The sequence below is a fragment of the Giraffa tippelskirchi genome, chromosome 8 (assembly GCF_054371585.1).
Source record: "Giraffa tippelskirchi isolate mGirTip1 chromosome 8, T2T-mGirTip1v1.2.pri, whole genome shotgun sequence".
Taxonomy (NCBI): domain Eukaryota; kingdom Metazoa; phylum Chordata; class Mammalia; order Artiodactyla; family Giraffidae; genus Giraffa; species Giraffa tippelskirchi.
In genome coordinates, this window is record NC_137282.1 from 150,884,633 (window position 1) to 150,897,307 (window position 12,675).

Here is a 12,675-nt window from a genome sequence, read left to right on the forward strand (position 1 = left end):
GAGGCACCAGGCTCTGGAACCAAAACTTGAGCTCTGTAAGAGGAGAGGAAGAAACAGTGGAGGGGTTTCACGGCACATGAGCGGTGCAACTTGGAGACAGGAGGCAGTGAGCAGTCCTGGGGTCATCCATGGTCTCTTGCTTGGGTGCAGATGAGGGTGCAATGCTGCTCCCTTGGGCGAGGAAGCTGGTTGACAAGAGAGGCTCATGTCTGCCTTTGCCAAGTTTCTTTTAGATGGTAATCAGAGCATTCTCCAGCTTTGCAAGTTGGGAGAGTGTAGAGGCCTGGCTCAGAGCAGTTTCTGGAATCAGACTGACTTAGGTTTGAATTTTTTTTCCCCTGCCACTTATTACCTGTGTGCCCCAACACTATATCTGTGCCTTGGGTTTCTTAGATGAAAGATGGAGATAAATACTAGTGCTTACATGATACGGATGTTGTGAGAATAAATGAGACAATACATGTAAAGCACTGGCTAATCCAAGGCACGTAGGTTCTCAGCAAATAGCAAAAAGCAACTCATGACACACGTAAGACACATACAGGAAGAACTGTACAAACAACAATACCAGTAGCAGCCCCTGGGGATAAGTGGAAAAGCAGGGTATCCAGAAATGGGTCAGATGGAAATGAAGAAAATGGTCGACTGTAAGTAAAAACTGTGGAAGAGGCAGGATGACAGAGAAATGAAGATTCTGGAACCCTACTGCCTGAGTTCAAGTCTCTGTTCTATTATTTAACAGATGTGTGGCTGGGACAAGTCACTTTGCCTCTCTGTACTGCAATTCTATCTACCTCACTGAGCTGTTGTGAAAATTAAAGATTCCCCATCTCCTGGGTTTTTGTGTATTTAGAATAGTACCTGGGACTAAGTGCTTTGAAAGTAAAGATGAGCATATATTAGATTACCTTTACTCATAAGACAACAGAAAGGCAAATGATAGATTATATGCTGTGAAAAACATAACAAAGGGTTAACATCCAAAATATATAAGTGTTCACACTCTCTTGTAAAAAAATTTAATATCTCAATAGAAAAATGGACAAAGGGCATGCATGAGTGGACAATTTATAGGGAAAAAGTCCAAATGGCCAATAAATTTGTGAAAAGATGAGCCATCTTCTTAGTAATCAGGAAAATGCAAATTGATCTGCCAGTGTAATTAAAATTTTTTTCACTCAACTATTTGCCAAAAGTTAAGAAACAGCACTAAAACTCAGTGCTGGTTAGACAATGGGGAAAGGGGCATTCCATTTTTTGCTGGTGGGAGTGGGAAACACCATAGCCTTTTTGGAAAACAATCTAACAACATTTATTTCTATTACAATTACATGTATTTAAAAATACATTATTTTAAATATGCCTACTATAATCAAAAGTATAAACTTTTACTTTAAAATACATGTAATTGGCCTAGGAATGCCATTCTTAGGAAGTTATTTTATAGTAACAAAATTCAACTTCTAAGGACATGGAAACAAGGATTTTTCAGCAGAACTGTTCACAGTGGTATTTTTTGTAGTGCGTGCATTCGTGCTCAGTTGCTTTAGTCATGTCTGGCTCTTTGTGACCCCATGGACTGTAGCCTGCCAAGCTCCTCTGTCCATGCAATTCTCCAGGCAAGAATGCAGGAGTGGGTTGCCATGCCCTCCTCCAGGGGATCTTCCGGATCCAGGGATTGAACCCACGTGTCCTTTGTCTCCTGCATTGCAGGGAGATTCTTTACTGCTGAGCAACTAGAAGCCCTTTCGTAGTGCAAGTAACCTCGGTGATCGTTAGTAGAGAAATGACTGAATGAGTTGATGAACACATAACCATAGAATACAATGTGTCTATCGAAGAGAATGAGACTATATCCATTCACCAGGGGGGATATTTATCATGCATTGCTAAGTAAGAAATCAAATAGCAAGGAAACTAACCTAGTACGAATTCAGTTTTGTAAAAAAAAAATACAAAAAGGAAAATTCTTACATATTCTTATAAACATTTGTATGTGTTCATATGACTATGAATAAAGATGTGTCTTTAATGCTGAAAACTGGGAGGCAGTGATGCTAGAGAGAAGGAGGAGGTGAGAGGGAATATAATCAATAAAAAGAGGGAATTCACCAAAATTCCAACAACCAAATAAATACCAAGTAGACTCTGGGCAGTTCTCAGCTGTACATACTGGAGCGATTAGGTGGTAAAACAGTTTCCCTGCAGGCTGAAGGCAGAAGACACCCTTCAGAAAGATGCCTGCTGGTGGTACCTGGTGATTAGACTCTTTCATTTACACAAGATTTCTGGACGTTGCTACTTGGAAATCCTACCATGACTCAAAGTTCCCATTCTCTTTATCCTGTTTCTCTCAAGATTCAGCAGAGTGCTGTGCACGGGTGGATCTCTGTAAATGGGACACTACTGTGGCAGAGGACAAGGGTGCAAAGCAAGAGAGATGAATGTGGATGAGGGGGGCAGGTCTCCCTGTGGCCTGGTTCTCCCTGTCTGGGGCTCAGCTCACAAAACAGAGTCTGCTGGGCTTTCTGCCTGGAGGCAGCAGAAAGGGGAAGAGGAAAGGCCATTCCTGGATACGCATTCAATAGGTGTATTGAATCTTTGCACAAAAAGTGAGTTTGGAGCTGGCAAGTGCTCTGTCCAGGGGCCTGAACAGAATGAGATGGGGTGACCAGGCAGCACTTTTTTCAGGCTCTGCTTTGGCCACAGAATGCAACAGCCTTGGATTTGTTTCCAGGGTGGGGAATCCTCGAGTCCTGGTATGATGGTATGCTTTTCATGTGCTTTGTCGGGTTCAGCCCCAGGACAGAGGTGGAGGGCTGACAAAAATGTCTATCAGGTGAAGCAAAACCCATCTTTGTGAGGACAGCAGCACTGTATGGAGAATCTCTGCCTATGGCAACAAAGCTGGAGCCAGACCCTCCTGTTTCTGTATTCTTGGTCCCTACAGAGACCCCCCTCTTCTCATGGTCCCCCTCCTGCACGCCCTCCTTTGTGCAGTGGTCTGAGTTCATTGCTTGGATTCCTTTCATTGCAGATTTCAATTCAGCCATCAAACTGAATACTGCTTGAAGAGGAGGGAAGGAAGAGTGCTTTCATTTCTTGTGGTCTAACTGGAGAAGGCAATGGCACCTCACTCCAGTACTCTTGCCTGGGAAACCCCATGGACGGAGGAGCCTGGTAGGCTGCAGCCCATGGGGTCACGATGTGTCGGACACGACTGAGCGACTTCACTTTCACTTTTCACTTTCATGCACTGGAGGAGGAAATGGCAACCCACACCAGTATTCTTGCCTGGAGAATGCCAGGGATGGAGGAGCCTGGTGGGCTGCTGTCTATGGGGTCGCACAGAGTCGGACACGACTGACGCAACTTAGCAGCAGCAGCAGCAGCAGCAGCAACTGGAGAAATAAGAGCTGAGTACAGAAGCACTGCCCTTCCCAAGGACCACGTGTAATTCTTGGGACCCAATACAAGCTAGGAACCTGAGGGGGCAGGGTGGGAGAATTTCTGAACAATCTCGAAGATGTGAGTTTGTTTTTGATCATATTTGTGGAACAGCCAGAGAAGGACTGCATCACATCGTAGGTGCTGTAGGGATGTCTAGGCCATCTGGACCTCCAAGTGCTGAGGGAAGCAGAACAGTGGAGGGTGTGGGGAGGTGTGCTGGTCACTAGGTAACCCGGGTGGGGTAAGAGCATCTGTCTGGGGGGATCTCCACCCTGTACAGGTGTGACCTTAGGCAACCCGTTTCTCTTTGTTGGGCTTCAGTTTCCTTATCTGCAAAAGGAGGAGGTCAGGTCTTATGGCTTCCAAGGTTCTTTTCAATTCTCAATTCTGTGAGTTATTGTGAAAAAGTAAGAAATGGTTAGATCAAGGACGGAGCAAAGGTAGAAAACCAGCAAAATATGTAATGCAAGGAGGAACTAAAGAAGTTAGTTATTGCCTTTCTTGCCCATCCCCATTCCTTCCTCCAGAAACAATCTCCAACGAAAAAGCAGATCTGTGCCTGTTTGGGCAACCCGTAGCAGAAGATGGTGAAGCAAAAGAGACTTAAACTGAAAATAATCTTGCCATTGAATGCAAGATTCATGACATCCAGGAGCTCCTGAGCCTGTGGCATCTTCAAGGAGACCCAGCATGCTTGGAAAATTGCCTGATAAATATGCCGCGTCCCTCTCCACAGGTTCAGACACATCCCTAGTCACGTCAGTTTTTTGATGCTTCCTGGAGCCCTTCTCTTACGCATTAGCATTTTCAGAAGGTTACAGGACTCAGATCCGTTAGTCAGATACCCCCTACCCTCACCAAGTTGTGAGGGGCCAGAGAGAGAAGACACAGGGCAATGAACTCAAAGGAGACTCACACCCTTGCCCCCCATTCTTCTGGGAGCTGGAAAAAGTCTGTGTCTTTTGTGGTGAGAGAATGGGTTACGACCCCTTCAGACACTGCCTCCAGAGAAGCAAAGTTCACAGGCTGCAGAGGAGGGGGGCCTCAGTGTGACGGACCCGGGCAGCTGACTCCACCTCTGTCCTTGAAGAGACTTTTTTCTTGCTTCTCTAGACACTGGCAGGCACCCTGGTGAGTTGACCTCAGGGACTCACATCTCATTTTGCGACCAGCCCTCAGGCTGTGACATTCACTTCCACTGAAGCCCCTCCTTTCCTGAGAATGACCTAGAGATGACCCTTGAAGGAGACAGCGCGTCTCTGGTGTTTGGCGAAACAGAGAACTATGGTCTGTTCTCAAGAGTAGCGAGGAGGGATGAGGGGGAAACACAGACACATGGGTGCCTCTGTCTAGCTGTTCAGGAGTTGAACTAAAACACTGACTTAAGAAAAGAGTAGCTCAGAGCAGAGCAAGGCTCCCATGCTGTCTGAGGGAAAGTGATCAGGAAACAAAAGGTTTTATGTGCTCAGTCGCATTCGACTCTGTGACCCCAAGGACTGCAGCCCGCCAGGCTCCTCTGTCCATGGGATTCTCCAGGCAAGAATGCTGGATTGGGTTGCCATTTCCTTCTCCAGGGGATCTTCCCGACCCAGGGATCAAACCCGCACCTCTGCGTCTCCTGCATTGCAGGCAGATTGTTTACTGCTGAACCACTGGGGAAGCCCAAAAGGTTTTAAGGCAGGAGCAAATTTGACTTGATAGGAACTGGTAACTTCTTTGGACCAGACAATAAATGGATTTGTAAATAAACACAGATTTTTTAAAAAATCTGCTTAAACTAACCCTGGGAGGAGAATAGTCTGGATGTGAGTCCTTAATAGAGGTATCCAGAAGAAATTAAGTAATTATCATTTTCTGATCTGGATAAGGCTAGGGAAGGTATTGATTCTCTCTCAAGGCAAATGCAGGTTCATCAGCATGAACTCATTTACACTGTGTGCAAGCAAGTTGTCTCCTCTCACATGTATAATGATTCAGAACAGGTTTTAAGATGAGAAACCTGGTGCTCTCCAGCAGGATGGGTTTGGAAGGAAAAGTGTGGAAGAGGAGGTCATCAGAAGACTCTTGCTATTTAATATTAAGATCATGAGAGCCTGGACCTGCCATGGTAGGGCTGGGACTGGAGAAGAATTGTTACAAATCAAAAAGTATAGAATTACTGGCCTTGCAGAAAAGCTCCTCAGTTAGAAAGAAAGAACAGGCAAAATGTGGGGGAAATACTTGTCATAAATATGATGGAAAAAAATGAATATTCTAAATATAAGTGACAAATAGATTCAAGGGATTAGATCTGATAGACAGAGTGCCTGAAAAACTATGGACGGAGGTATAGGGGACAGTGATCAAGACTATCCCCAAGATAAAGAAATGCAAAAAGGCAAAATGGTTGTCTGAGGAGGCCTTACAAATAGCTGAGAAAAGAAGAGAAGTGAAAGGCAAAGGAGAAAAGGAAAGATATACCCATTTGAATGCAGAGTTCTAAAGAATAGCACGGAGAGATAAGAAAACCTTCCTCAGTGATCAGTGCAAAGATATAGAGGAAAACAATAGGATGGGAAAGACTAGAGATCTTTTCAAGAAAATTAGTGATACCAAGGGAACATTTCATGCAAAGATGGGCACAATAAAGGACAGAAATGGTATGGACCTAATAGATACAAAAGATATTAAGAAGAGGTGGCAAGAATACACAGAAGAACAATACAAAGAATATTTTAATGACCCAGATAAACATGATGGTGTGACCACTCACCTAGAGCCAGACATCCTGGAATGTGAGGTCAAGTGGGCCTTAGGAAGCCTCACTAAGAACAAAGCTAATGGAGGTGATGGAATTCCAGCTGAGCTATTTCAAATCCCAGAAGATGATGCTGTGCAAGTGCTGCACTCAATATGCCAGTGAATTTGGAAAACTCAGCAGGCCACAGGACTGGAAAAGGTCAGTTTTCATCCCAATCTCAATGAAAGGCAATTTCAAAGAATGTTCAAACTACCACACAATTGCCCTCATCTCACACACTAGCAAAGTAATGCTCAAAATTCTCCAACCCAGGCTTCAAGAGTATGTGAACCATGAACTTCCAGATGTTCAAACTGGATTTAGAAAAGGCAGAGGAACCAGAGATCAAACTGCCAACATCCACTGGAGCATCAAAAAAGCAAGAGAGTTCCAGAAAAACATCTATTTCTGCTTTATTGACTATGCCAAAGCCTTTGACTATGTGGATCACAGCAAACTGTAGAAAATTCTGAAAGAGATGGGAATACCAGACCACCTGACCTGCCTCCTGAGAAATCTGTATGCAGGTCAAGAAGTAACAGTTAGAACCGGACATAGAACAACAGACTGGTTCCAAACAGGGGAATGAGTACATCCAGCCTATATACTGTCACCCTGCTTATTTAACTTATATGCAGAGTATATCATGCAAAATGCTGGGCTGGATGAAGCACAAGCTAGAATCAAGACTGCTGGGAGAAATATCAATAACCTCAGATATGCAGATGACACCACCCTTATGGCAGAAAGTGAAGAAGAACTAAAGAACCTGTTGATGAAAGTGAAAGAGGAGAGTGAAAAAGTTGGCTTAAAATTCGACATTCAGAAAACAAAGATCATGGCATCCAGTCCCATCACTTTATGGCAAATAGATGGGCAAACAATGGAAACAGTGACAGGCTTTATTTTGGGGGGTTCAAAAATCACTGCAAATGGTGACTGCAGCCATGAAATTAAAAGACACTTGCTCCTTGGAAGAAAAGCTATGACTAACCTAGACAGCATATTAAAAAGCAGAGACATGACTTTGCCAACAAAGGTCCGTCTAGTCAAAGCTATGGTTTTTCCAGTAGTCATGTACAGACGTGAGAGTTGGACTACAAAGAAAGCTGAATGTTGAAGAATTGATGCTTCTGAACTGTGGTGTTGGAGAAGACTCTTGAGAGTCCCTTGGACTGCAAGGAGATTCAACCAGTCAATCCTAAAGGAAATCAGTCCTGAATATTCATTGGAAGGATTGATGCTGAAGCTGAAACTCCAATACTTTGGCCACCTGATGCAAAGAACTGACTCATTTGAAAAGACTCTGATGCTAGGAAAGATTGAAGGCAGGAGGAGAAGGAGATGACAAAGGATGAGATGGTTGGATGGCATCACCGACTTGATGGAAATGAGTTTGAGCAAGCTTCAGGAGGTGGTGATGGACAGGAAAGCCTGGCGTGCTACCATCCATGGGGTCGCAAAGAGTTGGACGCAACTGAGCAACTGAACTGAACTGATACAGGCAAAAAATAGACACTGACATCCAACCCCCATAAGGGCCTAGGAAGTGCATGGAAACTTTTCATAGAACATAAATCGATTAATAAACCTGAAAAAATGTTTAGCCTCACTCGTGGTTAACAAACTAAACATTTAAACAGTGATTTTTTTTTTTTTTAGTAATCACATTATTCATTTAAAAACACAATATTGATAACACTAATAGTGTGTACCTTAACTGGCATAGTCTTTCTGGATAGGAATTTGCTGACACGTATCAAAAGATTTAAAACTGTTTCAACCCTTTGATTCACATACTACTTTTCACTAACTCTCCCAAAAAAATAATAACCAAATTGTTAACAGATTTACTTGCTTGTCAAGATGGTTTCTAGACTAGCATAAGCAAGGAAGAGGGAGAAATGACCAATCATTCAATGTTTGGGACATGTTGAATAAATTACAACATATTCCACCATATGATGATCCATTAAGGAATCATTAAAATTGTATTTTCTTACTAGTGAAAAAAAATTTTTTTGTCCACAAAGCTTGTGGGATGTTAGTTCCCCAACCAGCAGTTGAACCCAGGCCCTTGGCAGTGTAATGTTTTATACAGTTATTTCATGATATGATCTCAGTTGTTTATATATGTACCTATATTATACCATGAATATACATAGAAAGATATGAGCAAAACAAAATTGAATTCTACATTTTCATCATCTATTATAGAAAATAAAGCACTGATGCCATTTCCAACATCGATAGATGAGATAGAATGGTAAGTCTTTCTGTTATGGATTGCAGCATGCCATTGAAATTTTTAACTCTAACATCTCTTATCTCCAAAGCTAAACTGCCAGCTAGGAGGCCACTGTTCTAAACAGTTACTACAGTAAGTAATTTTGGGCAAATTGTTTCATGTTTCTGGGCATCTGTTTCCTCATCTTTAAGTTGGAATCTATGATAAAAAATATACCTATTTTTTGAGCTGCATTGCCTTAAAATTAACAGCTTATAAAATGCCAAAAAGCATTGTTTTAACTTTTTGACAACTGGGTGAATAGAAAATATCTCTTGTGGTTTCAATCTGCATTTCCTTTCTTACTAGAAGGTTGATGCAACTTCACATGTTTATTGCTAAATTGTAACTCTTCTGTGATTTCAATCTTTTCTTACGATTCCAAGGAGTCCTTCATTTATTCTGAATAGGAAGTTTTGTTATATATTTTGGAAATATGCTATCAGTTTCTTTACCATCCTTTGCTTCATCATACAGAAGTATTCATTGTATAGAAGTTTAAATTTTTATGCATTAAACCTAATTGCCTTTTTCTTTAAATCTACTGTGGAAAGAAACTCTGACCTTCCAATTAAAAAAATATTCTCCTACATTTTTCTAATACTTTGTATAGTTACATTTTTATAGATTTAGAAATTAAGATCTAGAATCTTGCTACTTAAAGTGTTCCATAAATCAGCAGCATCAGCATTACCTTAGAGCTTTTCATACAGAATGCAGAATCTCAGGACCCATTCCAGAGCCCCTCTGGTCTGCAACTGTATGGCTGTTAGTGTAACTACTGCCATCTTGGGCCAGCGCAGTCCCTTCTGTCATCCCACTCACCTGACCCAGGGCTATACTGTGTAGCAAATCACTTCTCTGTCCTGAAGGGCTTTGTAGTTAATGGATATTATTTAATTATTGTTAGGGCCAGGTGGCCTCAATGCTCTGTTAGTCCCCAAACAATGATGAAGACCTTTGTTGAGGTATACGCAGCACCCACAAGACTAGTTACCCATTCATAAATCTTGACTTAGGAATGCACATACTGTTTCCAAGCACATACCTTATACCCCAGGTTAACTATAAAATTGTCCCTATGGGCCCTTGTTGGTGCAGGGTGCAGCTGTGGATGCTTCTGAATCCTTGCCCTCCCCATCCTACCCTGTGAGTTAGTTGCTCCACCATAAATGGATCCACTGATTACATGGAACTGCCTCCCTCATTTTTTGGTCTCAAGATAAGTTCTCAGTTTGGTAAGCACTTTTGTGTCCTCCAACAGCAACTTACAACACCTTCCTATGAATATTAATGTTTAAGAGGTGCTGGTCTAGAAAATACTTTTGCTTGTGAGATAAAGATATATTATGTTTTGCTTTTTCTGTATCACCATTTAGTTCTGCATTTCTTTGGATTTGATTGCCACTTTTGTTCAACACCACCAGAGCCAGTGTAGGGGAGGAGAAAATGAGTCTGAAAAAGTTGAAATCTTTGCTTTGAGTACCCAGGAAATCAAATAGGAAACTCTAAAACATGGGTCTACCATGTGCATTCCTTCTGAAAGAGCAATCAGAAGAGAGAGGAAAGATAATTTGTTTGGGATGCCTATAATTTGGGGGTGGCAAAACTTTTGAGTGTAGTTGACCATTGAGCAACTTGGAGGTTAGATATGCTAATGACCCCCACTCCAAACATTTGAAAATCTTGGTGTAACTTTATAGTCAGCCTCTGGATCTGTGGTTCCTCGCTATCCAAGGTTCCATGTGTATGGATTAAACCAACCACAGATCATGTAGTCCTATGGTATGTATTTTGTGAAAAAATAAATCCACGTATACGTAGACCTGCTGTGGTTCAAACTGGTGTTGTTCAAGGGTCAGCTGTACACTCGTGTAAGTGGAACCAAAGTTTTTCAGACAGAAGTGACAACTGATACATTTTCCAAGTCATGTATTATGTTGCCTTTTGGATACAATTAGAGCTGTAAAATTAGAGCTGTACACCGGGGCTTCCCCGGTGGCTCAGCTGTAAAGATCTGCCTGCAATGCATGAGGTCTGGGTTGGATCCCTGGGTCAGGAAGATCCTCTGGAGGAGGAAATGGCAACTCACTCCAGTATTCTTGCCTAGGAAATCCCATGGACAGAGGAGCCTCATGGGTTACAGTCCATGAGGTTGCAAAAGCTGCACACGACTTAGTGACTAAACCAACACCACTAGAGTTGTACCTGTGTAGAGTTTTGAGGGTATCCTCTTGTTTTCATAGTGTTTATTTTTGATACTGACAAAGACTGAAGATCATAATAATTCACTAGGTAAACTCTAAAGTGTAGAAATCAATTATACTGACTCTAAACTTACAAATACCTTAAAAGCAACATGACAAAGAATGTACTGCCAATTATTCCACAACGGCTCCAAACTGCCAAGTTTCAGACCATCAGATGCGATGTAAAAATCCCTAGAAATATAGAATCAAATATTGAATGAAATGCGAAATATTTTTGTATGATTAATACAAAGCAATTTAGAAAGATTTTTTATTCCTACATAATGCAAATATTTTGCTTTCCGGGAGATCAGAGTAAAAGAGAGCATGGATTGCTTTTGTTGGTCTTGTTCCACAATAGGGCTTCATTTGCTGAAACCACACATTTATGTGCAAAATTACCTTGTATGTATAGAGTAAATTTAGTTTGGATCAAATTATTCAAAATACAAAGTGAAAATTATCTCAGAATTTTTGTTCATGCTTTGGAGAGTTTTTTCTGACCACCTTGGCATGTAGGGATGGGACTCGTCTGATCTCAGTTAACAGTGACCAGAGGAGGGGGGTGCTGTATTAGTTTGTTAGGGCTGCTCTGCAAAACAGACTGGATGGTTTAAATAGAATTTATTTCACAGTGCTGGAGGCTAGACGTCTAAGATTGAGGTGTGAGTTTCCTCCTGAAGTCTCTCTGACTTGTTGATGGCTTTCTCCCTGTGTCTTCACACAGTCCTCCCTCTGTGTGTTTCTGTGTCCTGATCTCTTCTTATAAGAACACTAGACATTGGATTAGGGCTTCCCCAGTGGCTCAGCAGGTAAAGAATCTGCCTGAAATGCAGGAGATGCAGGAGATGTGGATTCAATCCCTGGGTCGGGAAGATCCCCTGGAGGAGGGCATGGTAACCCACTCCAGTATTCTTGTCTGGAGAATCCCATGGACAGAGAAGCCTGGCAGGTTACATTCCATGGGGTCGCCAAGAGTCAGACAAGACTGAAGCAGCTTAGCATGAGCATGAGTCATTGGATTAGGGTCCACTCTAATAACCTCGTTTTACTTTAATTACCTGTTTAAAGACCGTATCTTCAAATACAGTTCCAATCTAGAGTACTGGGAGATTAGGACTTCAATATATAAAATTTGGGAGGACACAATACAGCCCATAAGAGATGATGCTCTGGGAAGAGCTGTGACCAGAGAAGCAGATCACTGAGTTAATCCCAGCCTTGCTGCTAGCCGTGTTCCTTGCTTTTAGTCTTAGATCTCATGGCTTCTGATCCTGCATAATGTCTTTCACTTCATGCTAAGACTCAAAGACTAATATCAGCCTTATTGGTGAGATATTTTATATTATGCTTATGCATTCCTAACATCTCTCATTTCTGAAAAACTCTGTGGTCATTCTTTACTATCCAGATAAGATAGGTTGAGTCTCTCTCACACAGGTTGCAAAAGGATTCTCTGACGTGCCTGCCTTTTCTGAGGGGCTTCACTCTCTAGGGCTCCCAGGGCTTCAACTGGTCATTGGTCTTAGCTCTGAGACCTCTCTCTTCTTGGATCAGCTTGCTAAGGCAGGACTCCACCTCAGTCCCATCTCTCCAAACTGTCCCAACAAGGACGGTGGAGGAGAGCAGATTGTGACCCAAGGTTTTAGGGAAAAGGGAAGGGATGGGGTGGGTGATAACTTTAGAGACACTATAAATAAAAACCTTTCAAGTGCATGGTAGACTTCCCTGACTTAAGGTTCCATGGCCTTTTCTTAATTCAGGGCATTTCTTACTGGGCTAGCATCTCCCATTTTGACTTCAGCGTATGGATGCCACTCAAACCCCTTTCTTTTCCTCAAGATCTTCCTTCTGTTTCTACTCCTTCCTCCTTCCTGGTTCCCACATCTACCTCACCCGTTTCTCTCAAG

At 42.3% G+C, this 12,675-nt stretch overlaps 1 protein-coding gene across 13 annotated transcripts in view; it reads right to left on the reverse strand.

Annotated features, from left to right (window-relative positions):
* Nucleotides 1-12,675, reverse strand: part of LOC145516674 (uncharacterized) — a 201,996-nt gene that overhangs the window by 51,056 nt on the left and 138,265 nt on the right. For 11 of the 13 annotated variants that reach the window (XR_014061642.1, XR_014061641.1, XR_014061644.1 and 8 more), the window contains one exon: nt 10,864-10,957. The exons of the other annotated variants lie outside the window; for them this stretch is intronic. The gene's annotated coding sequence lies outside the window, so the exon portion shown is untranslated. The remainder of the gene's footprint in view (nt 1-10,863; nt 10,958-12,675) is intronic. 13 annotated transcript variants of the gene reach the window in all.